Source organism: Vanessa cardui, chromosome 9, assembly GCF_905220365.1.
Source record: "Vanessa cardui chromosome 9, ilVanCard2.1, whole genome shotgun sequence".
Taxonomy (NCBI): domain Eukaryota; kingdom Metazoa; phylum Arthropoda; class Insecta; order Lepidoptera; family Nymphalidae; genus Vanessa; species Vanessa cardui.
In genome coordinates, this window is record NC_061131.1 from 11,492,976 (window position 1) to 11,506,882 (window position 13,907).

General features: G+C 31.4%; 1 non-coding gene across 1 annotated transcript; it reads left to right on the plus strand.

Annotated features, from left to right (window-relative positions):
* On the plus strand, positions 1-72 carry Trnae-uuc. The gene has a single exon. It is a non-coding gene; the product is annotated as a tRNA-Glu (tRNA).
* The last annotated feature ends 13,835 nt before the right edge of the window (positions 73-13,907 follow it).

Genomic DNA, 13,907 nt, shown 5'->3' on the forward strand with positions numbered 1-13,907 from the left:
TCCCGTATGGTCTAGTGGCTAGGATACCTGGCTTTCACCCAGGAGGCTCGGGTTCGATTCCCGGTACGGGAAATTCCTTTTTGTGATTTTACTTTCTTTTTTTTCTTTTTAAATTTTGAATATATTTTTTTAGTGACCTTTTCAATATTTGCAATAATAGGATAAATAATTTAGATATACATAGAATGTAACTATTTAACGCTTAAGACTAAACAGCATTTTTTAGAGATGGTTCTGTTAGTTTTTTATTTCAATTTATTTCTAATAAGAATTTCTCGAATAATGTACATAGTATGTAAGTATATAATTGTGAAAAATATCAAATGTCATTTTAAAGGAAAAAAAAATCACCTTGCTTGCGGGTTTTTAACAGATAAATTATTTATGTTGCTGGTGACCAGTCGTTGTATAATCATACGTTAGTTATTTCCATTTGATATTTTAATACTTCGACTTAGTGACGGCGCAAGATCGAATTTCAATGTGGGCAAGATACAGTTTACAAGGCCCTTGTTTTTTTTTACCGTTCTCTGATCCCAATGTTACGTTGTACTTTTTCAAATTTCGGTGGGCCACACCGCCCACTCCTTACGCCGCCACTGCTTCGACTAACCTGTATTGGAGTGACAAAACTGGAACTAATCCATGGGATATTTCTAGGCTGCAATACTTTACAACTTTTACTTCGTGGTTAGGATTTGTGAAGGGTACTAACCGTCTGGGTACCACCTACGCTTTCATTTACATTTAACAGGCAAACATCAATACTTCTTTTTAATAATAATTTTCGTCCTGCAATATGAAGGGTAAGCAAGTAAATGTATTTTGAGGTTCAAGAGACATAGCATATTAATGCTTATGCTATTTAATATTTCTTATAATGTCACTTCTTATTTACGGTGGCAACCACTTACTTACAAATGACACATTTGTCAGTTTGCTTTTCTATGGAATTAAAAAAAATCTCTTACTTGACGTCACAATTTACAAACACTCACACACAAACACAGCTTATGAAATGAAAATAGCAATTACACACAAAATCAAATTTGCTATTAAAAGATGAGTTCTTTTATAACCTGAATTAATCATTTTCTATTTATATATAACACATGTTTTTGACCATAAATAATATATACATTATACATTGTTTAATTAGGATCAAAGGTAAACTTAACTTAATTTTATGTAATAAGGTAATATTTCAAATAAAATATACACTACATTAAAAATAAAAACAAACAAAATTAAAAATTTAAGCACTTAATGTTATTAATTATTATGTTATTAAATAATAACAAAGGATATTTTACATTGAAGGAAAACAGGGTCGAGATTGTTCAGCGGTTTTCACACGCGAATCTTAACCGATGATATTGCTTATAAATCCAGGCATGACGTGTTTATAATTATTCTCAGCCAAAACCAAAACTGTCACATGTATCCTCCAATCTGTATTAGAGCAACGTGGTGGAATAAGCTCTTAACCTTCTTCAAAACGGCGCCAATCCAGCAGTTCAGTAATCTTACATTTACATGCTGTCAGTTGGTTGGCTAAATGCAGCATCATTTAACTGTTCTCAATACTTAGTTAATTTTAATTAAAGAAAATATAATTGCACTTAGTTGCAAAATAGGGTAAGACATTTCTTTATTTAATATTTAAGCAATGTGCTTCCTTATTGATTGCCAAGTTAAAAACTAGTTCATGTTAAAAAAGAAAATACCCTTATCTGAGAAGAACTAGCGGAAGAAAATCAGTGGAATTAATATCGGTTTAAAAATTATCTCGTTCCTAGAAAACTAGCATATAAGGAATCCGTCGTTTTTATTTTCAGTCCGATGTAGTAAATTTAATAAGCTATAATAAAAATATAATAAGAAAAATATTGTATGTAATAAAAAATGATTGTCAAAATACATTGACACATTTGAATAAAGAACTGTTTCTATATTTTTCGGGTTTTAATATTGTCGAACATTACAACGGTTTCTCACATGTCACGAGATTATTGTTAAATTAAAAAGGTATAAGTTATGAATAAAATTTTATATAAATATACATCGGATAATTTAAGATGTCTTTTTTTTGGAAATGGAAATGGCAATTATATTTTGTGTTAAGGTAATAACTAGAACTATTTACATATGCTTATAAGATATTTAATTTCGAACGCTTTCTGACTAACAATTTGTGCAAGAACGTATTCGGACCGTTCAGTCGAAAGGGTAAGTACCAAGTTAAAGGAATTTAAATTGGACCTATTTAAACTACAAGATGCACCTGTTTGAAGTTCACTCGACCGGCATTTCAATATACGCTGTGTGATTTGTGCCTTCAAGTATTACAAATTTACTTTGTTGAGATCGTGTAAGTATTCTGTAAAAATATATTTGAATTATTTTATTAAATCTCCAACAGAGGGATATAAAAAATGTAATTGTTTAAGATAGCCCTAATTATATATTTATTAAATAATTTTAAAATCTCCGTAGAGTAAGAGACTAGACCTAATTGCATATCACTTTTATATCAGTTTTTATTTCTTAACTACTGAATCTGATAATTGTGTCAAGCTATCATATCCAAGCAATGATACGTAAATGTTTAACCGAAGTTTATGGCTTCGATCCCATGCAAGCACGACTTAATTTTCATGTACTTAATTTGTGTATATATGTAGGTATTTAATCTCGTACACGGTGCATATGCTAAATGAAAAACTGCCACAACTAAAGATTACCACACACGAGCCCCCGGCTACAACCACAAAACGTCAGCACTGCCATAGGAAAGTTTTAATACATTTTACGTGGACTCGCCCATTGGCGCCGGTGGCGACCACACGTTACAATCGGTGAGACGAAATATACCGGTAGCGACGTTTCGTAGTTGGGACCGATGGCTTGTGTGCGGTGACCTTAACTGTTATTGAAGCACAAAGCCTAACCTGGCTCTGGGACATTTACATATCTATCGAAGAAAATAAAGATTATTTTATTCCTTACATCTTAGGTATAGTTAATTTCTTTTACACACGATTGTTATCTAGTCTTTGGTCTCGTTTCTACTTAGTCAATGCTGATGAAATCATCTGAGTAACAATGACAATTAACATTAATTTAGAACTGAAATCAAACTCTTTCGTTGTTCATTATTGAGGAATGTAAGCAAAAGAGCATGTGACCTATTAGTTATGGCGCTTAAAGTTACTTGGTATTATAGTGTTATTTGTCCCTGTTTGGGCGCCAATTATAAAAACCTTAAAAACAATTAACTATTTGTTAATTGTAATATATAAAAGGCTACATATTATTAGTTATTAGTTAACTTCGTCTGTTTCTAAAGATCATAAGACTGCAACAGAGAATGCTTGACCAATTAAAAAAAAAAGTAATGTTTTGTAAAAATTCGAAGAGATGGGGCAAGCTAACATTTTGTTTTATGATAAAATTATAAAAGAGTCCATTAATATTAATGTAATATTAAAAACCAGCATCATAGAAGTAGTAGGTATTTGCATGTTTTGTATAAAGTATGTAAAGGTAAGCAGGATTTAAATATTACGTGTAAATGTAGACATTAAGTTTAATTACCAGACTCCACATGACTGAAAAGATGTATCTATTTATACATTTAACAGTTAGGTTTATTTGCACTGTTTTCCTGAAGCTATTAAACTTAATAGGTATTTTATAAGAATAAAATTACAGCTCTGGATATAAATTAGAGTATATGAAAGTAGGCCTAGGCAGAGATATGGGTCTTCCAGTTTTATATAAAGGCAAAGGCAAGGCTGAACTTTGTTGAATTTTTTTTTTAGACATAGGTGGCAAACGAGTAGGAGGCTCAACTGATAGAGTGTACTACTAGAAGTGACTACCACCGCCCATGGACATCTGCAACACCAGGGGGATTGCAGATGCGTTGCCGGCCTTTAAGGAAGGAGTACGCTCTTTTCTTGAAGATTTCCATGTCGTATCTGTTCGGAAAAACCGCCGGCGAAAGCTGGTTTCACAAAGTGGTTGTGTGAGTGTTGAATTATCAAACCAGTATTCAATAAATAATAAATTTATTCTATTGAAGTTCTAAAAAGAGATAAAAAATTAATATTCCCTATTCTTATTCTTTTTAATTTATAGCACGTATATTCAAAGCGTTTTACGTTAAATGGAGGGAGCTCTGAAGCAATTCCTCATAGGCGGTATTTCATAGAACAAAGAGTGAAGCGGTATCGCTATGAATTAAAGATGCAAACCGTGCAGCGCATACTGGCTGAAGTTATTCGGAGCGCTTAGAGCTGGCGACAGTTACAATTCACAGCTCACTTTAAGTCCTTTGCATATGTTGTCACAATATATACAATTCATTAAATGTTATACATTCTATGTAGGACTAGCTTTCCCGCCCCGGCTTCGCACAGATGCAATACTGATACCAAAAATCCTACACTTGTTTTTATTTACGGCATCACATTTATAACAACGATATAGTAAAGAAACTACGATTATTTTAGAAACATCTAAAATAATCATAGTTACTTTACTATATTGTCCATGTATTATATATACAACTTTTCGAATTACTCTAGCTATTCAAAAAAAACCGCATCAAATTTCGTTGTGTAATTTTTTAAGATCTAAGCATTCACAGGGACAGTGGTAAGCGACTTTGTTTTATACTATGTGATGAAAAGGTCAACCTGTGGCTTTAGCCCCGCGAAATTTATAAAATAGAAAGTTCTAATCGCCGTTTTACCCCCTTAGGGATGGAGTTTCGTAAAAGCCTTCCTTAGCGAATATCTACACCCTATAAGGAACCTGCCAAATTTTTAATTAATAGATGTTATAGTTCCTGAGATTTCGTGATTAATCAGTGAGTGTATGTATTTCGTTTATATACAGGGTGACTTAAAGATGGGTGCAAATCTTTAAGAAGCTAGTATAGGCAATTCAAAACTATTTAGGCCAAGGTTGTGATAGACAAAGCCTGCCTATTTCTTTTCGACCAAGATTTGAAGATTTTATTTAAAAAGACCCAATAATCTGCACTTTTTTTAAATAGCTAGCTTAATATAAAACAAGTAGTCAAAGTTTGATTTTATTTTACTAAATGAATGTTCAACCAATCTTCGGAAAACAATTATCAAGCATGTACGTCATATATAATATTAATAATAAAAATAATTTAAGTTCAATTTTGACCTTAATTTTACCGAATTCAAAGGATGCGAATTGGAGAACAGCGAAGGAATCATAGCAGATAAGATAAATTAATTCCTTAAAAGCCGGCAACGCACCTACTATCCCTCGGTATTACAGATGTCCACGGGCTGTTATAATCACTTTCCATCAGGTAAGCCTCCTGCTCGTTTGTCCCTGTAACATAAAAAAAATAATCAAATAGGCTATTTGACTGGTTTTTAAAATCCATTATATATTATTTAGTAGAAGTTAAGAAACCCAGTAAAAGTTGTGTTTTTTATTTCTAGTACATATTTGCCGAAAAATATCATATTAAAAATTCCATATTTAAACAGCGCGCAAAAATGCTACATGGACAATATGGCGCTGCAGTGGGGTCGGTGACGTCACTTTCCTGTATTTTTAATCTGTGGTACATATAGTAGAAAAGCAAAGTTTACAAGAAAGTGACTTCATCATAAGCCCGGCCAATCAGGAGCGTTTTGTGTCACGTGACAAACGTTTGCAAATTAGCATTTTTATTTATGGATTTTTGAATAAATTAAGTATTATTTTCAACTTTCGTTAGTAAATAACCATTTTTAAACTCATAATTTACACTGATTACAATAATTCACAATTTATTTTTCGCATTGTCAAATAGCCTATTTAACTGTTATCTCATGTTATGTAATTTACGGTCTTTTCTGTGAATTATGTTTTATACGTCAAAGTTATTTCTTCACCTTCGTTTTACTTTTGTTATAAAATTAAAACTGAAATTGAGTAGCAGCACCATTTCTTGCTACTGAAAAGAGTAATTTAATTTTATATATATTTAACTTTTATAACGGGGAGAATGAGAACGCACGTAGTCTAGACCATTTATTATTAAGGATGAAAAGTTTTAAAAAATAAACTTAAAAACACGTTATTTATTGTGTATACATTTTTAATTATTGTTCGTTGCTTCACTTATATCATATTTACAAATGTATAAACCATAAAACTAAATGTTTTAATGTATGTAAAAAGTATTTAAATTGTTTCGTTTTGTTAATTTATTTCTAAGAATGAACTGAGCCCGTATGTCTCGAACTTAAGGGATCTTATATTCTTGAACAAAATCTTTGAACAAAATTAAATTCACGTAATGATTTCGGTCATTACGTGGGTTTAATCCCCAACATGCGAAAACATTTAAATAACAATTTCAATTACGATCAAGAATGTCTCGTCTAATCTTGATATTATAATATAATATAATGAGCTGAGATGGCCCAGTGGTTAGAAGGCGTGCGTCTTAACCGATGATTGCGGGTTCAAACCCAGGCAAGCACCACTATATATATGTGCTTAATTTGTGTTTATAATTCATCTCGAGCTCGGAGGCGAAGGAAAACATCGTGAGGAAACCTGCATGTGTTTAATTTCATCGAAATTCTGCCACATGTGCATTCCATCTACCAGCATTGGAACAGCGTTGTGGAATATGTCCCAAACCCTCTCCGTAATGGATCTCCGTAATCCTTATCCCAGTAGTGGAAAATTTGCAGGCTGTTACTTTACTTTACTTTTTTATAATATCTGCGGTATATTTTAAAATGTTATTTTATGTATTTATTTGAACAAATTTATTTCTTAAAGAAAGTTTATTGTATATAGTTTTTCCTACCAAGAGTATATTTACTGCAATAACATTTTTAACGGCGTCATAGTCGATTGTTATATATGTATGTAATGCAAATGTTTCTTTTAACTAGTCGCTAGCTGATAAAAGTGCAGAATCCATGATTGTAAGGTATCTAAGTTCAAATCACGCGACTGCTCGGCTTAAAACATAAAAATATAATTGAGTATGATAAGAATAGCCATAAGCAAACGCAACGCACAGCAACGCGCTGTACATGTCAATCTGAGTTTCTTAATTTCGACACATTTTTAAATTTGAATTGGCTAAAGTAGTAGCTTATAATAAGTTGAAATTAAAACTCTGATTCTTCACATCTCATGATGTAATTGATTTTCAACCTATCGGGTTATGAGATAAGAGAATGGAGAGAGCTGTTATGCTTTTTAATATCTAATACAGAGGAAAGCGTATTTATTGTTCTTGAGTAGTTATTAACGATAAATAGAACCTCATACTGTCGATATGGCTTGAAAAGTATTAAGTATATTAAATTGAGATTACTCAACTACTTACTTTGCAGCAGTCATTGTAATCTTTACATACTGTAAAACAAAGTTGCTTACCGCTGTCTGTCCATTTGTATGCTATGAATGGATTTTGATGAGTTTTCTTTAATAGATAGAGTGATTCGAGAGGAATGTTTTTGTATATAATACATGGACAATAAAGTAAAGAAACGCTGACAATTTTGTTTCTAATGTGATATCGTAAAAAAGCAATTTCTATAGTATATTTAGTATCAGCATTGCACCCGTACAAAGCCGGGACGGGCCGATAATGAGGAAAAAAACACGAATGAGTTTAATAATAGTAACATGTGTCCCATGACACGTTGGTAATAAGCCATAATATAATTTCCTATTGGAAAATGAGTTGGCAACATTTCTCGGTCAACTTTAGCGTAAAATATTTGAATTTCAATGAGTACTAAATAGATGGGATAACCTCATTTCAAACTAATACGCAAGCAAAGCAACTTGCTAATCATATCTCACGTCTTTATTTGATGACGCACGAATGCCTTCAAAATAATTAAATAGGTACGCTATAATAATAAATTAGAGACTATTTAATCTGTGGCATGTGTCTTGTTGTCAAAATAGAAAACTTTTTTTTTTAGTGTCAACATAGATATCATTTATCGTAGTAAATTAAAAATTTGCTACATCTATAAAAAGAATGCCGTTTATTTGGAATACTTATCATGCAAAATCGCTTAGTAATATTCAGATAGTTCTCATGGCTTTTTAGTTAAATATTATACGTAAGTTACAACATATATTAAAGTATTGTGGTTTTTGTATATTATATCTTTATTCGAATCTATACTGACTTTAATTCAAGAAGTCTAGACTGTTATAGTCTGATTTTTAAAATAAATCAAAATAAATTATATTTATCAAAAAGTTTGTAAGTGAAATTATTATTAAAAAAAAAAAAAAAAAAAATCTGTAATAAAATGGCTATAAGTCAATGTGTCTGAAAAGAGATCCGATAATATGTAGCTAATAGCCATAAAAGGTCGATATGGGCCAGTAAATTTAATGTGCCTAGAGATAATAATTACGTGGATGACAGGAACTATTATAAAGCTCTATCATATTAGTTCTTATGTCATTGATAGCGTATGGAATTATATCTTTAACAATTAATTGCCGATATAGTTTATATTTGACTTTAGTAGTTTAATAGCGAAATTTTTCATTCTATTTCATGGTACTATTTTAAAGGGAAATGTTTGTTGTTATTTTGTTATATATATTTTTAGAACCAGAAGTAGGAAGTAGGTTAACCTCTAAAACAATTATCTTTAATTTAAAATAACAATCAATCTTCCACAATAGAAAAACATGTAGTCTACAACACAAATAACCATCAATAATCACATTACACCGTAATAATTATCATTGCAATTCTCAATGTGTCAACTGCGAATCTCCCGCCTTTTTTTTTTTTAAATAGGGTAGTTGTATGACTTGACGCTGATGTTGCTTGTTTATTCCAACAATATATATTGAAATGTCGCCATGATGGCTCAGTGGTTGAATACCAAGACAAGCATTAAGGAGTTTTAATATGACTTTAATTCATTTCATGATCAGCAAGATGAATTCATCTACAGCGTGGTGAAATTAAGTCTAAACTTTAATAAGACAATGCCTTAGCGCACATTGTATAATTACAGCCTGTTTTATTGTAATATGCATATATGATTTAAATAAACCCGTTTTAAACATTTTAACTCACAGTAAAATGTACCTCTATAGAGTTGGTATAATTATATAAATGGGCTCCGTAAACTGGAAGTTAACTTATTTGTAAAGCACTTCTTACCGTAGCTTATCAAACGTTAAAACCACGGCGTACGAGTGCACTCACAAACTATATGTTGCAATCTATATTGAGACCAAGAAAATCTAAGAAATCAAATCAATCCTTCTTACTAAAATTAGAAAGCAAAGGTTTTGTCATTCTTTTATTCTTCTTTTGTTAAAAATAATTATTAAACGTTATTGTATTGTTTTATAAAAATAAAATTAGATAGACCTTTTAGGTAATCTTTACGTCCACTTAATATTTTTCATAGTGCTCTAAATTTCAGAAATAAATATTCTTGTAGATTAAGTAATTTATGCATATTCATACTAATATCTACTTAATATTTTTTTGCTATCTGGGATAACTTGAACAGCGCCTTTAACAAAAGACTTTTTTCCAATGAAATCACATATTTGTATAAATCACATATTACTTACACTTAACACTTCTTTTTCTATGATAAACTGGCCGCTGTTGGACAGTTCTAATATATGGTCGATGCCGAGGGTAGCTAACAAAAACTTTGTTGTTAATTGTATTGTCACTGATTGCCGCACTGCATATTCTTTAAAATCTATGATGTAGGTATACTGTTTTGATTCTTTTTTATTTTATCAATAAATGATTTGAATTGATTTGATTGTGAATTATCAAGTCGAAAGATTAAGCGTAATCGAAAAATAATAATGAAAACTGACGCCTTTTCTCTTCGTGATCTGTGGTAGATTCACTGTTAACAATTATACAACATGAATCGCATGCCACCTCTTAATCGTTGATGGTACTATACCAGCAACAAACGCTATAGTCAACAAAAACTATACGAAGGTTCGGCTCAGTCCATTGAGTGGTAGATAAACACATAAGTAAAGTAGTGTGTACCCACACACGCATACAGTACAAATATATAATATAATAAGTAAAATAATTAAACTCCTTGGTTATCAAATAACCAATAAAAATATTTAAAAAAAGAGTTCTCTTAATTTAAATTCAACGTCTAATTTTTTATCTGTGATTCGGGTTTAAATAATTAACAGCCTTGTTTTCTATACTCACGTTTTCAAGTATAAATATAACACATGTCTGTTACCTCAGAATTCAATTTGTTAATTTCATAATATTTCTGTAGGAAAACATCTGTTTTTATACGAAGATTTAATATTACAGCGAGATAAATTAAAATGATGAATCTTGCTATTAATAGCTGTAAGAGTGTTACAAGTATTCTCTCATAATTTTCCAAGTAGGCGTTAATACAAAAACAGCTCATGTTTTTTAGGTCTACAACAAATTATATTTAGAGTCAGGTTAATATTTGTTGTAATATGTATTATAATATGTGGTCGATTTATATACATTGTAGTTGGCAAAAAAAGACCCGCTGAGTTTCTTTCCCCGGTTTTTCTCAGGTCAAGGTGTTTCTTTTTCCGAACCGGTGGTAGTGTTTAATTTGACCATCAATAAGAAAGTGTGATGCTTCTACGTTGAATAAAGTTATTTGAGTTTAAGTTCGAATTCAGTTTTTGATTTATTTTCAAAAGTGTAGGTTTTTAACGATCAATAAGCTATCTATTTGGGAGGAAGATTTCGACTTTGATCATTTAGTGATATTCTAAGCGCTCAGAAAATAGAAATATTAATTGAAGCATATATTTTAAATATGTATATTATTGTTAGTATTTGATATACTCAATTAATCAAAAAAATATTGTTAGGAATTGCAATCATTCGTTAAATTATTAACATACTTTGGAATTATTAATGATATTTAAGTAAAATTATTAACAACTTAAGCTTTATTATAATCGTATCAGTTCAATCAAAATGTATTTTGATAATCCTAATTCTTAACATTGATGAAGTTTTAAAAAAATCAACCGCTTATGATGCATCATCACACGACAAGGATTCGAAAGCGCCTAGACCGTCAATTTTTCTTATTATGTATCACCGTTTGTAAATAGAATCGAGATGGCCCAAGAATGCGTGCATCTTAACCGATGATTGCGGGTTCAAACCCAGGCGAGCACCGCTGATTCAGGTGCTTAATTTGTCTTTATAATTCATCTCGTGCTCAGCGGTGAAGGAAAACATCGTGAAAAAGCCTGCATGTGACAAATTTCATAGAAATTCTGCCACATGTGTATTTCACCAAGCCGCATTGGAACAGCGTGGTGGAATATGTTCCAAACCCTCTCCGCAAAGTGAGAGGAGGCTTTAGCCCAGCAGTGGGAAATTTATGGGCTGTTACTGTACAATGCAAGATGTATGACTAAATGTAAGTAAAAAATAGAGTCATATTATTTCAATTCTCAAGATTGGTGGTGCTTTGGCAACGTGGATACTGGTTAACATTAATGATAACACCGCATATTGACCATTTTCTTTAGGCAGTGATCGCGAACCATCAGTTTAACCATTTTCGCGTCCAAAGTCCATTGTCGTGCTCCTCAAGAGGAAATAAGTTTACCCAACAGTGAAACATTGGCAGACTTAGTGGTAGGGCTTTGTGCACGCCCGTCTGGGTAGGTACCACACACACATCCGTTATTCTACCGCCAAATAACAATACTCAGTATTGTTGTGTTTCACAAATTTACCGTAATTTCACAACTTTACCGAGTAAATATTAAGGGGACTACAGGAGCTAATTGCCCTTGAGAATCACGCGCACACACTTACACTAACGACAAAAACGGCATGTCCCCCCGCGCACTACGCTTAGCGAGGCGGCGAGGTTACGCCTGAATATTCCAATAGATGAATCCAGACTTCAGTGGACTTCTCATTTATCATCCCTAACAGGAAGACTCAGCTCCGCAACATACGCGGTTAGAAAAGTTAGACAACTAACTGATATTGATACCGCTCGTTTAGTTTATTTTGGTTATTTTCACAGTATTATGTCATATGGCATATTACTTTGGGGTAACGCTGCAGATATTGAATCTGTCTTTATTTTACAAAAGAGAACAATTCGGTTTATTTATAATCTTAGAGCTAGAGACTCTCTTCGGGATGTTTTTAACAGAGTAGGAATACTTACTGTTGCGTCGCAATATATTTACAACAATATCATGTATATTCACAGTAACATTGATCACTTTGATAAAATCAGTGATAATCATTGTATATGCACTAGAGGTAAGGATAAACTTATAACGCCAAGTTTCCGACTCCGCAAAGTCAATGGATCCTTCTTGGGGCAAGGTATCCGTTTCTATAATAAAATTCCGCAGAAATTTTTAACTTTGCCGTTTAGTAAATTCAAATCGTTTGTTAAAAATACATTGGTAGAAAAAGCATACTATTCGATACAAGATTTTGTAGATGATAAAAAAGCGTGGAGTTAATACCTGTTGACTTCCAAGCAGGATACATTAATTAAAATAATTGTTTTTAATTAACATGACGCTGTATTTTTTAAATGTTAAAAAAGAGTAACTACTGAGTTTCTTGCCGGTTCTTCTCGGTAGAATCTACTTTCCGAACCGGTGGTAGCTTCACTTAATTGTAAAATGACGATTCAAAAGTGCTTATAAAAGCCTACTTGAATAAAGTTTATTTTGATTTTGATTTTGATGGCGCCGAACCGCCGCGCGCCGCGCCGAGCGAAAGCGAAGCGAAGTCAATTCTATCAATTCTATCAATCATAGATTTCATAAAAATAGACAGGACAACAGAATTATTTTAATTTCTTTGTGTCATTTAAAAAATTATGATAAAATTAAACTGAATTAATTAAACTTAAATTATTATTATTTTATGTACAAAAAATTGTTAATTTAAACATTTTTTTCTTTAATTTTTACTGTATCGATTCAATTAGTTGTAATACTAAATATTAAATCGTACCTATTTTTAAATTTTGTAAGTTTGTTAAGCGATTTATTAAATAAAATTGGAACTGTTCGTAATTTGTACACTGACAAAAAGCGTAGAGTTTGTTCGTTTTACTAATATCGGTACACAAAGAAAAAAAATTAAGTTAAAAAAGTCAGCATCAAAAAGTTACTATAAAAATAATATCGTCAAGTCGGTTTAGTAGAATTATTATTATTGGTTAACTCGGTCAATCACAGTGGGTTTAGTCATAAATCTCATAAAAATAGTTTGGATATTAGAATTATTTGTATTGTTTTTGACTGATATTTGAAATAAAACTGATTCAATTAAATTCAAATATTTTTATTTATTTTTGGTTTAACAAAAAAACAAATAAATTTCGTTTCAATTTTTTTATTAAAATATTTTTTTTAATTATTCGTTCGTCGTCGTTCGTTATTAAAATATCTTGGATACTTGCAATCAATATTTCACCCACTTTCACTGAAGCTACGAGCTAAAATTTTTCAATTGATACTATTTCCAATCTTTAGCCTTTAGCCCAGCTGTGGAAAATTACAGGTTGTTGTTGTTATTTGTAAATAATGTTAGATTATAATCTATCTCTCGCAATTGTAAACTGTCGAAATATTGTGACCTTACAATAATACATATAGAATTTCGATTGTTCATGATATATCGGTTGGGTTAGCTTATAGTTTTTATAATTTAATTGAAATTTACTCCAATAGATTATAAACTGCCATATAAAAATGCGTTACGTTATAAAAGTAGGTACTGTGTTATGGTTCACATTTTCGCGAAATAGATTATATCTAACAGTACTTACAATTTGCGTTGACACAGGAAAATCACATTCATT